Source organism: Octopus sinensis, linkage group LG13, assembly GCF_006345805.1.
Source record: "Octopus sinensis linkage group LG13, ASM634580v1, whole genome shotgun sequence".
NCBI lineage: Eukaryota > Metazoa > Mollusca > Cephalopoda > Octopoda > Octopodidae > Octopus > Octopus sinensis.
In genome coordinates this window covers 57,567,853-57,585,451 of record NC_043009.1, presented here as the reverse complement: position 1 = coordinate 57,585,451, position 17,599 = coordinate 57,567,853, and the positions used below count along the sequence as shown (strand labels likewise).

At 36.6% G+C, this 17,599-nt stretch overlaps 1 long non-coding RNA gene across 1 annotated transcript in view; it reads left to right on the top strand.

Annotated features, from left to right (window-relative positions):
* Nucleotides 1-229: 229 nt before the first annotated feature.
* Nucleotides 230-17,599, top strand: part of LOC118765829 — a 35,910-nt gene continuing 18,540 nt past the window's right edge. Inside the window, exon 1 of the long non-coding RNA XR_005001713.1 lies at nt 230-365. This is a non-coding gene — a long non-coding RNA (uncharacterized LOC118765829). The remainder of the gene's footprint in view (nt 366-17,599) is intronic.

Sequence of the window (17,599 nt, the reverse complement as noted above, 5' to 3'; positions counted from 1 at the left end):
TGAAGTAAGTACAACATATGAAAAGCATGGGAATTCACTAAAGACAGCTGGGAGATGTGTGTGTGTGTTTGTGTGTGTGTGTGTATGTGTGTGTGTGCGTGTGAGATTGCTTCTCTAGTGTTTTTTCTATGTGTCTGAATGTGTGTATATGTGTGTACGTAGGGGAGAAGGTGTGGGGGGAGGAATAATACATGAAGGTCAATAGGAGGGGTGTGAGGGGGTGATAGAAATCATATTGAGTTACTGTTGGTTGTTGTTGTTGTTGTTGTTGTTGTTGTCGAAGTTTAGCCGCAGGTCAGCAGCCCTGGTTCAGCAGGCCACAATGATCAACGGCGTTCCAGAAATGACCAGCCCATCGATTAAGGGTATGTACTGTATGTATGTATGTCTACGTTATCTAGTTTTTTTCTGTTCCTTATCTAAGATGTTAAGGTTCTGTTTGAGGGAGAGTTGGGAGCGACTTTTAACAGGTTCAGCGACGGCCCAGAGGGAGCCTTACTGGGTGTCGTTTAACACACATTCACACACACAGAATCACACACAAGTACATATGTATGTAATACGCGTGTGAGTTTATGTATAACACTATGTATCCATATACACGTATCATGTATGCGTACTACATACATATATATATATACACACACACACACACACATGTATGCTCACATATGTATTCACGTATACATATATATATATATATATATATATATATACATATATACATACACCCACACACATATGTATATATGAAAACACACACACATATTATGTGTGTATATATATGTATATATATGTATATATATATATATATAGGTATATATATATAGATAGATAGATAGATAGATAGATAGATAGATAGATAGATAGATAGATAGATATGTATATATATATATATATATATATATATATATGATATATATATATACATATCTCTCTATATATAAACGGCAGTTTGTCTGTGCGTGTTTCTGTGTGTCTGTTTGCTTGTACCCTCACCCTGACCACGGCTTTCAACCGATTCTGATGAAACTTGACACACACATAGCCCAATGTCATAATTCAAAACTAACGCAGCGAAAATTTTGAAAAGTTCCCCCAGTTCTGAAAAAGATCGATAAATTCGACATGGGGTCGACAATCAGAAACACAAACCAACGATGGTCTAGGGGACGCAACTCGACCTTTTTAACTATCAAAAAAAATTTACCATCATTTTTTTCCCCATTTTTTTGCAATTTTTTGGCTATAACTCTCTAAAAATGCTTTATAGTTATTTCCCTTACAAACCCGAGCAACGCCGGGCGATACTGCTAGTATATAAATATAAATAAACAGACATATATATGTATATGTATGTATGTATATAAATAAGTTAACATTTTTAATGTCCTAAAGTTGATGAACCAACTATAGTTCTCTATTTTCTTATTTGCAATATAAGTTAATGGTAAAATATCTCTTTACCTTCACCCATTTAGTGCACAAGGTAAGTTAATTGCAATGTATTAATAATTGGATATTCTACCAACCGTATATTGGATAGATATTATCCCTTATTGGGTTGGATTCACAACCCCTAACTTTCTTGGAGTTATATAGACATATATATATATATATGTGTATATGTATATGTGTGTGTGTGTGAGTGAATATGTACATATGTATGTATATATGTGTATGTATATATATATATATATGTGTGTGTGTGTGTGTGAATATGTACATATGTATGTATATATGTGTATGTATATATATATATATGTGTGTGTGTGTGTGTGAATATGTACATATGTATGTATATATGTGTATGTATATATATATATATGTGTGTGTGTGTGTGTGAATATGTACATATGTATGTATATATGTGTATGTATATATATATATATGTGTGTGTGTGTGAGTGAATATGTACATATGTATGTATATATGTGTATGTATATATATATATGTGTGTGTGTGTGTGTGTGTGTGTGCTTGTGTGCCTGTGTGCGTGCCTATTTCTCATAAACACACACACACACTAACACACACACACACACGCACACACATACGCACACGTATACCACACCACTGCTTGGCAACCGGTGTTAATTCGTTTACTTCCGCGTAAAATTGCAGTTCAGCAACAGGTACCGATACAAGTAGCAAACTTTAGAAATGAGTACCGGGACGTCCATTTGTTCGACTGAACCTTTCAAATTAATGCTGCAGTATGGCCACAGTCCAATGCATGAAACAAGTAAAAGATTAAAAATAAAAGCATACACATAATTGCACACACATAAACATACATACGCACATACACACATAAATACATAATTCATACATACATACATACATACATACATACATACATACATACATACATACATACATACATACATACACGAAAAGAGAAACGGTACACAGTTATGTAAATTAGCTGCCCAGCGGATGTTAACGTAAAGCTGAAGATCAATGAAAAAGAGAACACCTATACCTGTAATTATTGGGGCCCTGGGATATGTAACACTCTGCCTAAATACCAATCATGAGAAATTAGGATTCCCAAAACCAGAAAGGAGAAAGCTGATTCGAAGTCTACAGATCCAATCCATCACTGGAACTGTAAAAATCTGTAAAAGTTTCCAGAAGTTTATCATTTAAATATATATGAGCAACTATATAGATATGCAACTATATAGATATGCAACTATATGTATGAAAATACATAGATAAAGCATACATACATACACATACATAATACATACATACATACATACATACATACATACTTACATACATACCATACATACTTACATACATACATAAATACATACGTACATACATACATACATAATACATACATACTACATACATACATACATACATACATAAATACATAATACATACATACTACATACATACATAATACATACATACATACATAAATACATACATACATACATAAATAATACATACATCATACATAAAACATACATACATACATACATACATATACATACATAATAAATACATACATAAATACATACATAAATACATACATAAATACATACATACATACATACATACATACATACATACATACATACATACAAAAATACCCTGTTGTTGATGTTAAAATTCCAATGAAGGAGCCTTGGATGTAGGTTAGAAACCGGTTCTTTCTCTATTGACAAGAAATCTTTGAAATAAACATAATAATGACATACATATATACATACTAGCAAGCATGCTTAAAAACATACATATATGCATGCATACACACATGAATGTATGCACTTACGCACACATGAATGGAAGTATTACTGTTCCTACAACAAGGTTTAAGGCTACGAAATAAGTACTAAAGCGGGATTGCCTGTATTATTTAGAGGGGGAATTCTACAGAATTGTGGTGCCCCAGCATGGCCTGAACCAATGGCTGAAACAAGTAAAAGAACAAAAGATGATGCACACGCACGCACGCACGCACACACGCGCACACACACGCACACACACACACACACACACACACACACACACACACACACACACACACATATATATATATAAAGGCGGCGAGCTGGCAGAAACGGTAGCACGCCGGGCGAAATGCGAAGCCGTATTTCGTCTGCCGTTACGTTGCGAGTTCAAATTCCGCCGAGGTCGACTTTACCTTTCATCCTTTCGGGGTCGATAAATTAAGTACCAGTTACGCACTGGGGTCGATGGAATCGACTTAATCCCTTTGTCTGTCCTTGTTTGTCCCCTCTGTGTTTAGCCCCTTGTGGGTAGTAAAGAAATACATATATATATGAATGTTTCTTTTTCCCGAAATTTTTCTTTGTCGGCTTAGCCATCTTCGGATGGCTTAGCTGGCCGAATATTCGAAGTCACTAACAACATATATATATATATATATATATATATATATATACATACAAATTGAGATAGGGGTTGTAAATGCAACCCTCCATGGGATAACGTATATCCAATATACTGCTAGTGAAGTACCCAACAAAGTTAATACATAAATGTTAATGATTGCGATGCAATCAATTCATTTACTGTATTATATGGGCAAAGGTCAAATGATTTACCACAAATTACTAATACAAGATAAGAAAATGGAGAAACACATCTAAATCAAATATCAATTACCAGATAATACTCAATCACATACTTTATTAAACCACCACATAAGAGACTGTAGGGTTAAACATATAAAAGCAGAACAAATCAGTGTACATAAAGGAATGTACATAAAAAAGTGTACATAAAAGAGTAATGCTGTATAATAAGTAGAATATATATAAAAGAGAATATAAATATAAGTAAATATAAATATAAGTATAGATTACATCTTACAGCTGTTTCGGCCAACCCAATAAGGGATAATATCCACCAATATACTGCTGGTAGAATACCCAGTGTTTTTTATTACATTGCAATTACATTACCTAGTGTACTAAATAGGTGTAGGTAAAGAAATATTTTACCATTAATTTATATAGCAATAAGAAAATAAAGGGGATCAATAGAATATAATGTCTAAAAGTTGATGAACCACCTATTGATTCTCTCCATGTTCTTATTGCTATATATATATATATACATACACAGAGATATATGCACACACACACATACATAGACATGTATTATATATATATATATATATATATATATATATATATATATATATATTCTTTTATTCTTTTACTTGGTTTAGTCATTTGACTGCGGCCATACTGGAGCACCGCCTTTAGTCGAGCAAATCGACCTCAGAACTTATTCTGCGTAAGCCTAGTACTTATTCTATCGGTCTCTTTTGCCGAACCGCTAAGTTATTGGGGATGTAAACATATGGGCGTCGGTTGTTAAGCGATGTTGCGGGTGGGGGTGAGGGGACAAACACAAACTCACTAACTTATACATACATACATAACATATATGTGTATATATATATATATATATATATATATTTATATATTAATATATATATATATAGATATATATATATATATATATATAACGACGGACTTATTTCAGTTTCCATCTACCAAATCCACTCACAAGGCTTTAGTTGGCCCAAGTCTATAATAAAAGACACTTGCCCAAGATACCACGTAGTGGGACTGAACCCGGAGCCATTTGGTTGGTAAGCAAGCTACTTACCACAGAGCCAATATACAGACACAAACACACACACACGTATATACATACATACATACATACATACATATATATATACATATACACACATATATGTGTGTGTGTGTGTGAGTGTGTGTGTGTGTGTTTGTGTGTGTGTGTGTTTGTGTGTGTGTGTGTCTGTGTGTGTGTGTGTGTGTGTGTGTGTGTATATATATATGTATAAGTGCGCTTGAGTATGCATACGTACATACATACATGGAGATGGAATACAACAATCTAACATCTTTAATTCGGAAGTCTTACCCATCCACTGATAATTATGTTACACTCACATGCGGAACGCAGTTTTTCCACATACCAATCTTTCTTTTATTGTAGAATGTCGTTCTTTGATACTATTTATATTATTAAAATATGTCAAGTTTACTCAGGTAAATTGCAGAAATTACCAATTCTATTTTATGGTAGATATTTGACATCATTGGTTAAACCACCATGAAATGTAATTTCGCAGTTAAAGTATTAATTTATACGCTACAACCGATCATATCCGGCACAATAAAAATCTGCAAAGCTTTCTTAAGATTTAAATTATCAATAAAGACACTTTTCTTCACGAATTAGCTATCAGGTAGGTGACCGGTTAAAAGCAACATTAAATTGAAAAGAGAAAAATAATACATACCTACATACATACATACATACCGTAAATCCTCGAGTATAGTTCACCCTTGAGTATAATACGCAGGGGATTTTTAGGGGGCTGTACATCTGAAAAGCCTAAACCTTTTGTATAATACGCACCCCTTCTCTAACTTGAGTCAAGGAAGTCTATATAACATCCTTGGTTTGTAAAAATGTATACGCTAACGTCCTTTATTATTATTGTATATATAACATAATGCAGACGTGTAGCTTTTTTGTGCATTCTGTTTGCAGAAAGAAAATAAAGAACTACAGTAATAACGTTTAATACATGTTGCTTACTGCAAGTTATGGATGATCTTTTATGATTCATTGCTTTCAGGCTTAGCTTAAGGTATTTCGCGGCCCGACATCCAAAATGCGTCTGAATAAACATTGCCGGACAGCAATAGAGTCTCGGACATTGCTTAGAAGATATTTTTCATTTTTAACCTCGTATATAGTACGCACTAGGGATTTTGCCCTTTAAATTTTGGAGAAAAAATACGCGGATTATACTCGAGGATTTACGGTACATACATATATACATACGTGCATACATACGTACGTACATACACACATACATACATACATACATACATACATACATACATACATACATACATACATACATACATACATACATACACACCCATTGCTCCAGGCCACTCAGCTGACGACTTGATGTTTAAATCAGATGTTACACTACAACTGTTAGCTGAGCGGACTGGAGCGACGTAAAATAAAGTGTCTTGCTGAAGGACACGATATGCCGCCAGTATCTAAACCTGAGCATGGAATTTTAAAAATCAAAATCCATGTTATCGAGATAAAGCATACAGAACGTGTACATATCTTTATTCAAGTTGTCTCTTATAACGCTGGTTTATTCATATTCAAACCTGATCTGTTATTGGCCTTCATTTTAATGTTTGTTATATATTGCCGTCTCGTTTGCGTAGAAGAAATACCATTAATATATCTATGTGTAGATGGGTTGGTTAGTTATTCTGTTATTCATATATTATAATTCTTTATTTTTTCTCTTTTTTTCTTTTTCTTTATTAAGGCGGCGAGCTGGCAGAAACGTTAGCACGCGGGCGGAATGCTTAGCAGTATTTCGTCTGCCGCTACGTTCTAGTTCAAATTCCGCCGAGGTAGACTTTGCCTTTCATCCTTTCGGTCGATTAAAAAGTACAGTTACACTGGGGTCGATATAATCGACTTAATCCGTTTGTCTGTCCTTGTTTGTGTGTCTCTGTGTTAGCCCTTGTAGGTAGTAAAGAAATAGGTATTTCGCCCGTCGTTACGTTCTGAGTTCAAATTCCGCCGAGGTTGACTGCCTTTAATCCTCTCGGGTTCGATAAAATAAGTGCCAGTTACGCACTGGGGTCGATATAATCGACTTAATCCGTTTGTCTGTCCTTGTTTGTCGTCTTGTGTGTAGCCCCTTGTAGGTAGTAAGAAATAGGATTTCGCCCGTCGTTACGTTCTGAGTTCAAATTCCGCCGAGGTTGACTTTGCCTTTAATCCTCTCGGGTTCGATAAAATAAGTGCCAGTTACGCACTGGGGTCGATATAATCGACTTAATCCGTTTGTCTGTCCTTGTTTGTCGTCTCTGTGTTTAGCCCCTTGTAGGTAGTAAAGAAATAGGTATTTCGCCCGTCGTTACGTTCTGAGTTCAAATTCCGCCGAGGTTGACTTTGCCTTTAATCCTCTCGGGTTCGATAAAATAAGTGCCAGTTACGCACTGGGGTCTATGTAATCGACTTAATCCGTTTGTCTGTCCTTGTTTGTCGTCTCTGTGTTTAGCCCCTTGTAGGTAGTAAAGAAATAGGTATTTCGCCCGTCGTTACGTTCTGAGTTCAATCCGCCGAGGTGACTTTGCCTTTAATCCTCTCGGGTTCGATAAAATAAGTGCCAGTACGCACTGGGGTCTATGTAATCGACTAATCCCTTTCCACCAAATTCAGGTCATGTGCCTAGTAGAAAGGATTAAAATAACTTCTTTTTTTTTTTTCATTTTATTATTTGAATTCTTTCGATAAGGAGAACTAATTTCTAACAAATAAAAAAAAAACAAAGTTCTGTTGCAAAGGAAGAAAATAGGTAAGAATGATAATTGTTAAATGTTGTTCTTTAGAAAAGTTTTGGCTATGAGGCGTAGGAGTGGCTGTGTGGTAAGTAGCTTGCTTACGAACCACATGGTTCCGGGTTCAGTCCCACCTTGACGAGTGTCTTCTACTATAGCCTCGGACTGACCAAAGCCTTGTGAGTGGATTTGGTAGACGGAAACTGAAAGAAGCCCGTCGTAGATATGTATAAGTATATATATATGTGTATGTGCGTGTGTATATGTTTGTGTGTCTGTGTTTGTCCCCCCCCCCAACATCGCTTGACAACCGATGCTGGTGTGTTTACGTCGCCGTAAGATAGCGGTTCGGCAAAAGAGACCGATAGAGTAAGTACTAGGCTTACAAAGTATAAGTAGATTTGCTCGACTAAAGGCGGTGCACCAGCATGGCCACAGTCAAATGACTGAAACAAGTAAAAGAGGATATGTCTTACGATGGCGGACTGCAGTTATCGTCGTCGTTATCGTCGTCGTCATCGCTGACGTCATCGTCGTCGTCTGTTGTATCTTGTGTCCGAAACATTTCAGTTTCCTCTTCACTGAGTAGGTCTACCGCGTTGATGGCGTTGGTGAATGACTAAGCAGGCCAATCCTTACGTAAAACAAAGAAGGCGAGCAAGATTTACCGGGTCGGATAGGATGACTGGTATTGTTGTTGTCGTTGTTGTTGTGTTGTTGTTGTTGTTGTTGTTGCATCAGGCATTCATTACGTTTTTTTTTTTTTTTCCTTTCTTTATCTTTCCTTAAACTTTTGACTACAGAAACGTCAATTCAAGCAGTGTTAGAGTGAAACCATTTGTTGAGATTTAGGGCCTCAGTTTCCCACGTTTCCGTTTCAATTCCGGCTCTTTTAAGGCTTGTCTTTTGCTGGTCTTTGTAACGAAGATAAGAACATCCTCATAGTTTCAACCAAGAATTAATTTCATCAAAGAGGATTGGCGAAAAAATTTCTCTTCTGGTATTGTAATCACTTACCCTAACCATGTTAGCCAATGTCTCATCATGGTGGATTCTATGCTTCGCCCTTTTTTTTTCTTTATCTAGGATAGCATTGTTGGTTGCATAGTGCTTTTGTTGTTTAAGACAGCGCGAGCTTTTTGATGTCCCAACGATAAAGTATCCATTTCTCACAGCCGTATAATGAAAAATCCCATTCACAACCTTGTAATAAAAAAAAACCCGTTCACGTTAGCTGGTCACTTTCTTTACCTAGAATATCCCAGCTTTTCGAGATTGTCCAAACATTTACTAATATAGCCATCTGCCTGCATCAGTAATCATTGGTATAAATGTGAATTTATAATCAATGTAATTAAGTTACAGGTTTTTTCGGTGGAATTTCCTATAAATATTTTCTTCCTCAATGATTTTAAAAGAAATGTTCAAATATATCAGGCTATTGATCTCGATGATAGAATATAATTTTTCTTCTCTTTCCCAAACAGCTCTTTCAGATCTGCTATGATTGAACTTTACGGATTTTTGAAGAGAATGTTCCAACAATATCTTTTGTGCTTATATGTACGTAGATATTCAACACACAACGGCGACGTCTATATTTATCCCAGGGCAGTTTGACCTACGAATGTCCTTGTATATTGCTTTAGTTACATCACGCGTCATTTGAAAAGCAGTACTTAAATGACACTTTTTGACAGCTGCTGACCGCGTATTGTCTTCCATAGAAATGTGACATACAGAGACTAGATAAAACAAGGGAAACACTTTGTTGAAATGGAGGTTTTATGATTTGATACAGAGCCGGTCCACCTCTGGCATCAATCACAGCTTTAATATTTTGAAGAGTCGTACAGGTTCTCTTTGGCGGCGAGCTGGCAGAATCGTTAGCACACCGGACGAAATGCGTAGCCGTATTTCGTCTGCCGTTACGTTCTGAGTTCAAATTCCGCCGAGGTCGACTTTGCCTTTCATCCTTTCGGGGTCGATAAATTAAGTACCAGTTACGCACTGGGGTCGATGTAATCGACTTAATCCCTTTGTCTGTCCTTGTTTGTCCTCTCTATGTTTAGCCCTTGTGGGTAGTAAAGAAATAGGTATTTCGTCTGCCGCTACGTTCTGAGTTCAAATTCCGTCGAGGTCGACTTTGCCTTTCATCCTTTCGGAGTCGATAAATTAAGTACCAGTTACGTACTGGGGTCGATATAATCGACTTAATCCCTTTGTCTGTCCTTGTTTGTCCTCTCTATGTTTAGCCCCTTGTGAGCAACAAAGAAATAAGAATCGTACAGGTTCTCAATGGTTGTTAGGGGAATTTTATGACATTCTTCAAATGAAATTTACTTTAGTTTCTTTCAGCGAAGACGTCGAATGGAAACGTCTCCTCACTTGTTGCTCCCGACTGCACCATAAATGCTTAATTATACTGAGGTCCTGTGATTGTTGGTGTCAAAGTGATCTACTTTACTTCTGTGCTCTTCCTACCGAATTAGAATAACATTAGCCGTATGAACCGGCCTATTATTTTTCTTGGAATATTTCTTTGCCATCCGAGAACAATGTTTGTATCATAGGGTGTGGACGGTACTAGGACAAAATCCACCCAGGGACAAAATCCCCGCAAGAGTAAATCCCGCCCCACCCTACAAGACAAAATCCCTGCAAGACAAAATCCCCCGAGATATTGTTCTTTCTTTATAATAACAATATTTTAGGAAAATGAAATTTTATAAAAAATTTTAAATAGTTATTAGTTGATATTTTGGGCTAAAATTTAGGAATAGATATAATCGCAGCGAAACTTCATGTGAAAATGCCAAACGTTTATTTAAAGCCTTAAATTACATGCAATGCTTCTAAGAAAATCTAATTATGTTTTTTTCTTGGTATTTTTGTGCAACTGATAAAATTCGTGACGTTGCATCCTTATATTTCGTTCTCGGTGGTTTAGTAGCGATACCAGCAATAGTCTGAGTCAGTTCGACATTTTGAAAGTTAATTGCTCGTCCTAAGATACTCGTATACTTCCAGATGACTGTATGGGAACACCCGGCAAGTGATACAAAATTCCGGTACCATCCTTCGACAGAATTATTCGTACAATGAAATTCAGTGTTTGTTCTTACGTGCATATTGCAAAGTGTCCTCGTTGACATGGCCTGCCGATATAAGTGCCTTCGAAGTAGCACTGGCAAAGCTTCTTCTGGCATAATATCATAGAGCTCTTCAAAAGCTTCCTGAACAGATTCAGGAGGTATAAAGGCAAGGGCTGCTACCATCCTCGTTTTGAGAGAAAAATCAACATTGTCTCGAAAATGCTTTCGAAAGCCAAACGCCTGTATTTTCCTATGCTCTTTTACTCTTTTTTTTTATTCTTTTACTTGTTTCAGTCATTTTGACTGCGACCATGCTGGAGCACCGCCTTTAGTCGAGCAAATCGACCCCAGGACTTATTCTTTGGAAGCCTAGTACTTATTCTATCGGTCTCTTTTGCCGAACCGGTAAGTTACGGGGGCGCAAACACACCAGCATCGGTTGTCAAGCGATGTTAGGGGGACAAACACAGACACACAACATATATACACACATGCATATATATATATATATATATATATATATATATATAGTATATATATATATATATATATATATATATATATATATAGGACGGGCTTCTTTCAGTTTCCGTCTACCAAATCCACTCACTAGGCATTGGCCGGCACGAGGCTATAGCAGAAGACACTTGCCCAAGGTGCCACGCAGTGGAAATGAACCCGGAACCATGTGGTTGGCAAGTAAACTACTTACCACACAGCCACTCCTGCGCCTAAATATATTTTGACACAAACGAAGGAGGCACCCTTTAACGTCCGTTTCAGGAAAGTTCACAAATAAAGTATTCAGCATTGCTTTTTTTTTTTTTCCAAAATCTATCACTGCACTCACAGGAGTGCAATTTGTCGAGTTCTTTACTTCCTGTACTAATTTTTTATAAGTTATCTGAGTCTTATCCGGCAAGAGTGCATAGATGCAGGCTATAGTGCGTTGAGTTGCTAAGGCATGAATCATATACAACTGGCTGAAAATTTCAGGGACAACTTTAAATGTTCCGTCAAAACACCAACAAGCAGAATTTTTTAGAAATTTCAGATATCAAAATCCTTTTACCGTCAAACGTTGAATCATGCAACAAAACTTTTTCCCCATTGACTATTTTTAAACAGTTTTCATGTATAATAAGATCTTGTGTATATGATGGCAACGGTAAATGGTTCCTTGGTTCCTTTCCTTCTGTTTATGGCGTCTTACATTTCGTCGGAGGTTACGGAGGGAAAGTAGTTTTGTAGCTATCTCTTCCGATATAGATGTACAAGCTTCGGCAATGATTTGTTGTGTAGTTTCTTTAGTTTTTGCTGCACGTTTTTTTAATTTCTTGAAACACTTTTTCAGCTTCCCACCTCGGTATATCTGGTGCGTGTGTGTGACTGTATAATTGTTCGATAATCTCACCTTGCTGCATTTTTACCTTTGCTTTACATCATACCTCAGACCTCCGTCGTTCACATTCGTAAGATACTACACCATTTGTTTTTCGTAAATATATCTCTCATGAGATAATTTCAACTTACTTTTGCTATTCTTCACAAGCTCCATCTTCTATGGATGGAAGTTAAGTGGGTTTATAAAAAGCCACCAAGTTGGAGTGAATCAGCCAAGCTTTACCAGCTAGAAATAGCAACCTAAATGCTTTTAAATCAGGTCCCAATGCTGGATGTTCAAGAACCAAATGAAGGGCAAATTTTCAATCCCAGTTCCTGCTGATTCTTAAAGCGTATAATATGTCTATGTAGAGCAAATGTAGACAGAGACACGGGGGTCCCAGAATTTCTCTTCTATCATTATAGAAGAACTTATTGTAAGCGTTACTGTTATTTTCATATGAAATAAGGCGACGATCGAGCAGAATCGTTAAAACGCCGAGAAAAATACTTAGCAGCATTTTGTCTGTCGATACGTTCTGAGTTCAAATTCCGCCGAGGTTGACTTTGCCCTTCATCCATTCGGACTCGATAAAATACGTACCAGTTGCATACTAAAATCGATATAACCGATCCTAGCATTGCGCCTATGATAGCAAGGATTATTTTAATATAATATATTAGTTTTGCTTGAGGAGATGTAAATGTTGCCTTCAGATTCTGTTGATATTTGTGATCCTGTTTACGAGCGATAAAAGGTATAAGGCTGAATTGAATGCTAGAACTGCAGGTGTTGGTACAGCAATTCGCCTGCTCCAGCATTCGATCCTCGGAAGAGGAGAGGTTAGTAAAAAATGAAGCCAAACTCGCCATCTACAATTCGATTTTGGTGCCTATTCTCACTTATGGTCATGAATGTTGGGTAATAACCACAAGAGTACGATCGAAATAGGGTTCGTCTGAAGTGTCTCTGGAGTAACCTTACTTGACATGGGACGTAGCTCAGAGATCAGTCGAACCGCTACTTCTTTGCATGGAGAGGTGACAGCTTTGGTACAATGGATTTGTGAAAAGAATGTCGCAGGAGAGAATCACAAGATGAATTCTTCAAGTCAAGCCAACATGCAGAAGAATTATGAATAGACCAAGAACGAGATGGATGGCTAATATCCATAGTCTTTTTGGTCGCGCTCGGCATTCAGCCGGAAAGTTTATTAGTGGTCACTTTTGATAAGGCCCTATAAAGAAGGTGACTGAAGACTCAATCACCCCACCCACTCCTCGGGAATGGTGGGCGAAAAAAATTGGTGTATGGATAGAATTTTCTTTTTTTATTTTCTTCTTTTTTCTTTATTTTTCTATTTTGTTGTCAATGCTCAAATGATTCTACCATGTAACATAAATCAAAAACTTGTTATTTAGGGTTTTTCTTCCCACAACTTCCCTCCTCCACCCCAGAATTCTCTCTCTCTCTCTCTCCCTCTCTCTCTCTCTCTCTCTCTCTCTCTCTCTCTCTCTCTCAGAATCGGCTGCATTTTGCTGTACGAAACATCGTGTGAGGTAAATCACTATGTCCTTACTTAAGAAATGGAGCAAAGCTGAGTGAGAAGCTAGCAAAGACGGTTCACAGAAAAAGTAGCATACGGCAAAAACCATTCAAAGCGAAAAATGGAAATAAACAAAACAGAATTCATGTTGTAGCACTAAGAATTCACATATGTAGAAGGCCGAGCTAAGTACAAACCTTATGTTAGACTTAAAGACCACAAACAAAACTCACCAATGATATGTCTTGTACATAAACAAATCAAGCCACACATACATACCCTGTATGCATATATATATATATATATTATATATGTATGTATATATGTATGTATGTTTATGTGTATACACAGGTCTTTATGTCCTCGGTGTTCGGAAACAACGAAAACAATCTTATTGAAAATAATTTCTTGGTCGAATAAACAAGGCTTCTCTGTTTTTGATATTAAGCTAACCATTAAGCCGGCGATGACGTCATACGACTTATGTATTAATTATACACAGGGATACATACATATAAATATACATATATATACATAAATAAATATATATTATATATATATAAATATATATATATATATATGAGTATATAGTATGTGTGTGTGTATGTATGTATGTATGTATGTGTGTGTATGTATGTATGTATGTATGTATGTATGTATGTATGTATGTACATATGCATGTATTTATATACACAAAAATATAAACATCTAAATGGTTATTGTAAAGGTATCAATGTGTGTATGCGAATATGACTGAAAGCAGATGACGTCCTGCTGAGCTTAAATGGAAGCTTAGCATCAAAAACGGAAAACTTTGGTTCATTCAAACCGATGAGCGTATATAGGTCATCTGTACACTCACACACACACACACACACACACACACACACACACACACACACATATATATATGCTTTTACTTGATTCAGTCATTGTACTGTGACCATGCTGTAGCACCGCCTCAAAGGGGTTTTAGTCGAAGAAATCGACCCCAGGACATGTTCTTTGTAAACCTGGTATTCTATCGCTTTATTTTCTGAATTGTTAAGTTACAGGGAGGTAAACACACCAATATCAGTTCTCAAGTGAGGTAGGAGGGGATAAACACAGACACATACACAAGTAAATATACATACATATATATATATAATATATATATATATATATATATATATTATTGTGTGTGTGTGTGTGTGTGTTGTGTTTGGTATGCATGTACGTGTGAGTGAGTGTATATATATATATATACATATACATATATATATATATATATGGTATATATACATATATATGTAATATATTATATATATATCTATATATAATATAATATATATAATATATATATATATGTGTGTGTGTGTGTGTATCTATCTATATATATATAGTAATCTGTCCCCACCAAAAAAATGGAGAACCAACGCAAAAAAATACAATGCGAGGACGTGAAACATGTAAAGTATAAGCAGACGCTGAAGGAAGGAAAGAAAGGTTGTTTAATGTTTCGAGCATAGCTCTTCTTCAGAAACAAAGGTAAGTTCAATAGAAAAGGAAGACGAAGGAAGAAAATCGGCAACGGTTCACATATGGTTACATTTTGAAATATATATATGTATGTATGTATGTATGTATGTATGTATGTATGTATGTATGTATGTATGTATGTATGTATGAATATATGTGTACGTGTGTATGCATGTGTATGTATGTGTTTTGTATACGTGTGTCAATGCATATCGTTCTTTTGTGTTATTTTTGATTTTGTGGAGTGAGGTTTGCAACCAATTATTTAGGTCTTTGTTTAATTTCGTAGTATGGTAAGGAAATTGTTAATTCTTTCGATTATTTCATTCCTGATGTTTAAATCAAATAAACACCAGCATCTAGGGGCGGTGGAGAATTAATTTAAAAAATAAGAACATCGTCAGCAAGAAGTGCCATACTGCACAACCGACTCATAATTTCTGATTGATAAAGAAACCCTTGAATAAAAGAATAATTTTAAGACGAAAGAGTCGTGAAGTCATAACAAAACAAAGAAAAATAGTGACAGAGAAACATGATAAAACGTGCGTGTCCATAAAAGTGGACAAAGTTATTAGTTGCCAGCGTTGCTGTTGTTACTGCTGCTGTTTCCACAATTGATTACCTGAAGTCAAAACCAGAGCACAGACTTATATTCAAAAATGTTCCAGTTTTGACCATTCATATTATATTCAGGCATTGTTAAGGCGGCGAGCTGGCAGAAACGTTAGCACGCCGGGCGAAATGCTTTATGGTATTTCGTCCGCCGTTACGTTCTGAGTTCAAATTCCGCCAAGGTCGACTTTGCCTTTCATCCTTTCGGGGTCGATTAAATAAGTACCAGTTACGCACTGGGGTCGATAAAATCGACTTCATCCGTTTGTCTGTCCTTGTTTGTCCCCTCTGTGTTTAGCCCCTTGTGGGTAGTAAAGAAATAGGTATTTCGTCTGCCGCTACGTTTTAAAGGCGGCGAGCTGGCAGAAACGTTAGTGCGCCGGGCGAAATGCTTAGCGGTATTTCGGCTGCCGTTACGTTCTGAGTTCAAATTCCGCCGAGGTCGACTTTGCCTTTCATCCTTTTGGGGTCGATAAATAAAGTACCAGTTACGCACTGGGGTCGATCTAATCGACTTAATCCGTTTGTCTGTCTTTGTTTGCCCCCTCTATTGCCCTTGTTGTGTACATATATACACACACTCGCACGCACATGCACACACACATACACACCTACACATTCACACACATGCACACGCATACATACACACACATACACACACACATACACATTCACACACATACGCACACATTCACACACACATACACACACACATATTAGTATCGCATTGATGTCAGTTATTCTACTGAAAATGAAACTTACTCATTCGCCAACCGTATGCGGTATTGATTACACACTTTTCTTTGAATTCAGGAAGTAAAGACGGACGAAATGCCACTAAGCATCTTGCCCGGCCCACTTACCATTCTGCCAGCTCAGCATATTTGAGTATGAGATATTAACTGTCGAATATACAGAATGCGTTTTCCGATTAGTCAAACAAGGAAGGGCAGTTTCTATATGCATTTCTTTTTTTCCCGGGGCTTTGCTGATTGTTGGGAAGAATGAAAGGTGTTATTCTTCAAAACTGGGATCTTGTTAACATTCTAGTAACAGAATGAACTCTGCTAAATGCAACCCACAAAACCAAGTGGTGGTGTTAAGCTAGACGGTGATTCTCAGCTGGGGTGGGGCATACGGTCCCTGAAGTTCCATATAAGACTTTTGGCGGTCCCCAAAACAAAATAGTAAATTGGGGATCCAGAATAGTATTTCAAGGGACCTCTGAAAAAATTTTGCTTTAGATGTATGTGTTGGTGTTTATTGTTAAGAAACAGCTTGGCTTCATTCTCTAACGCTTTACATAGTTCAGTCTACACAAGGAAAAATGTGAAAAACAAAATAAGAATTTTGAAAGAAATATTTATAAAATTAGTTTTTAGACATCGAATGGCTATGGGGGTCCAGCAGAATAAAATAATAATCAAAGGGGTCCATAAGTAAAAAAAAAAACGGAAACGGTTGAGAACCCCTGAGCTAGATGAAGAGAAGAAACAGTTACCCACTTGTTTCCTGGCTA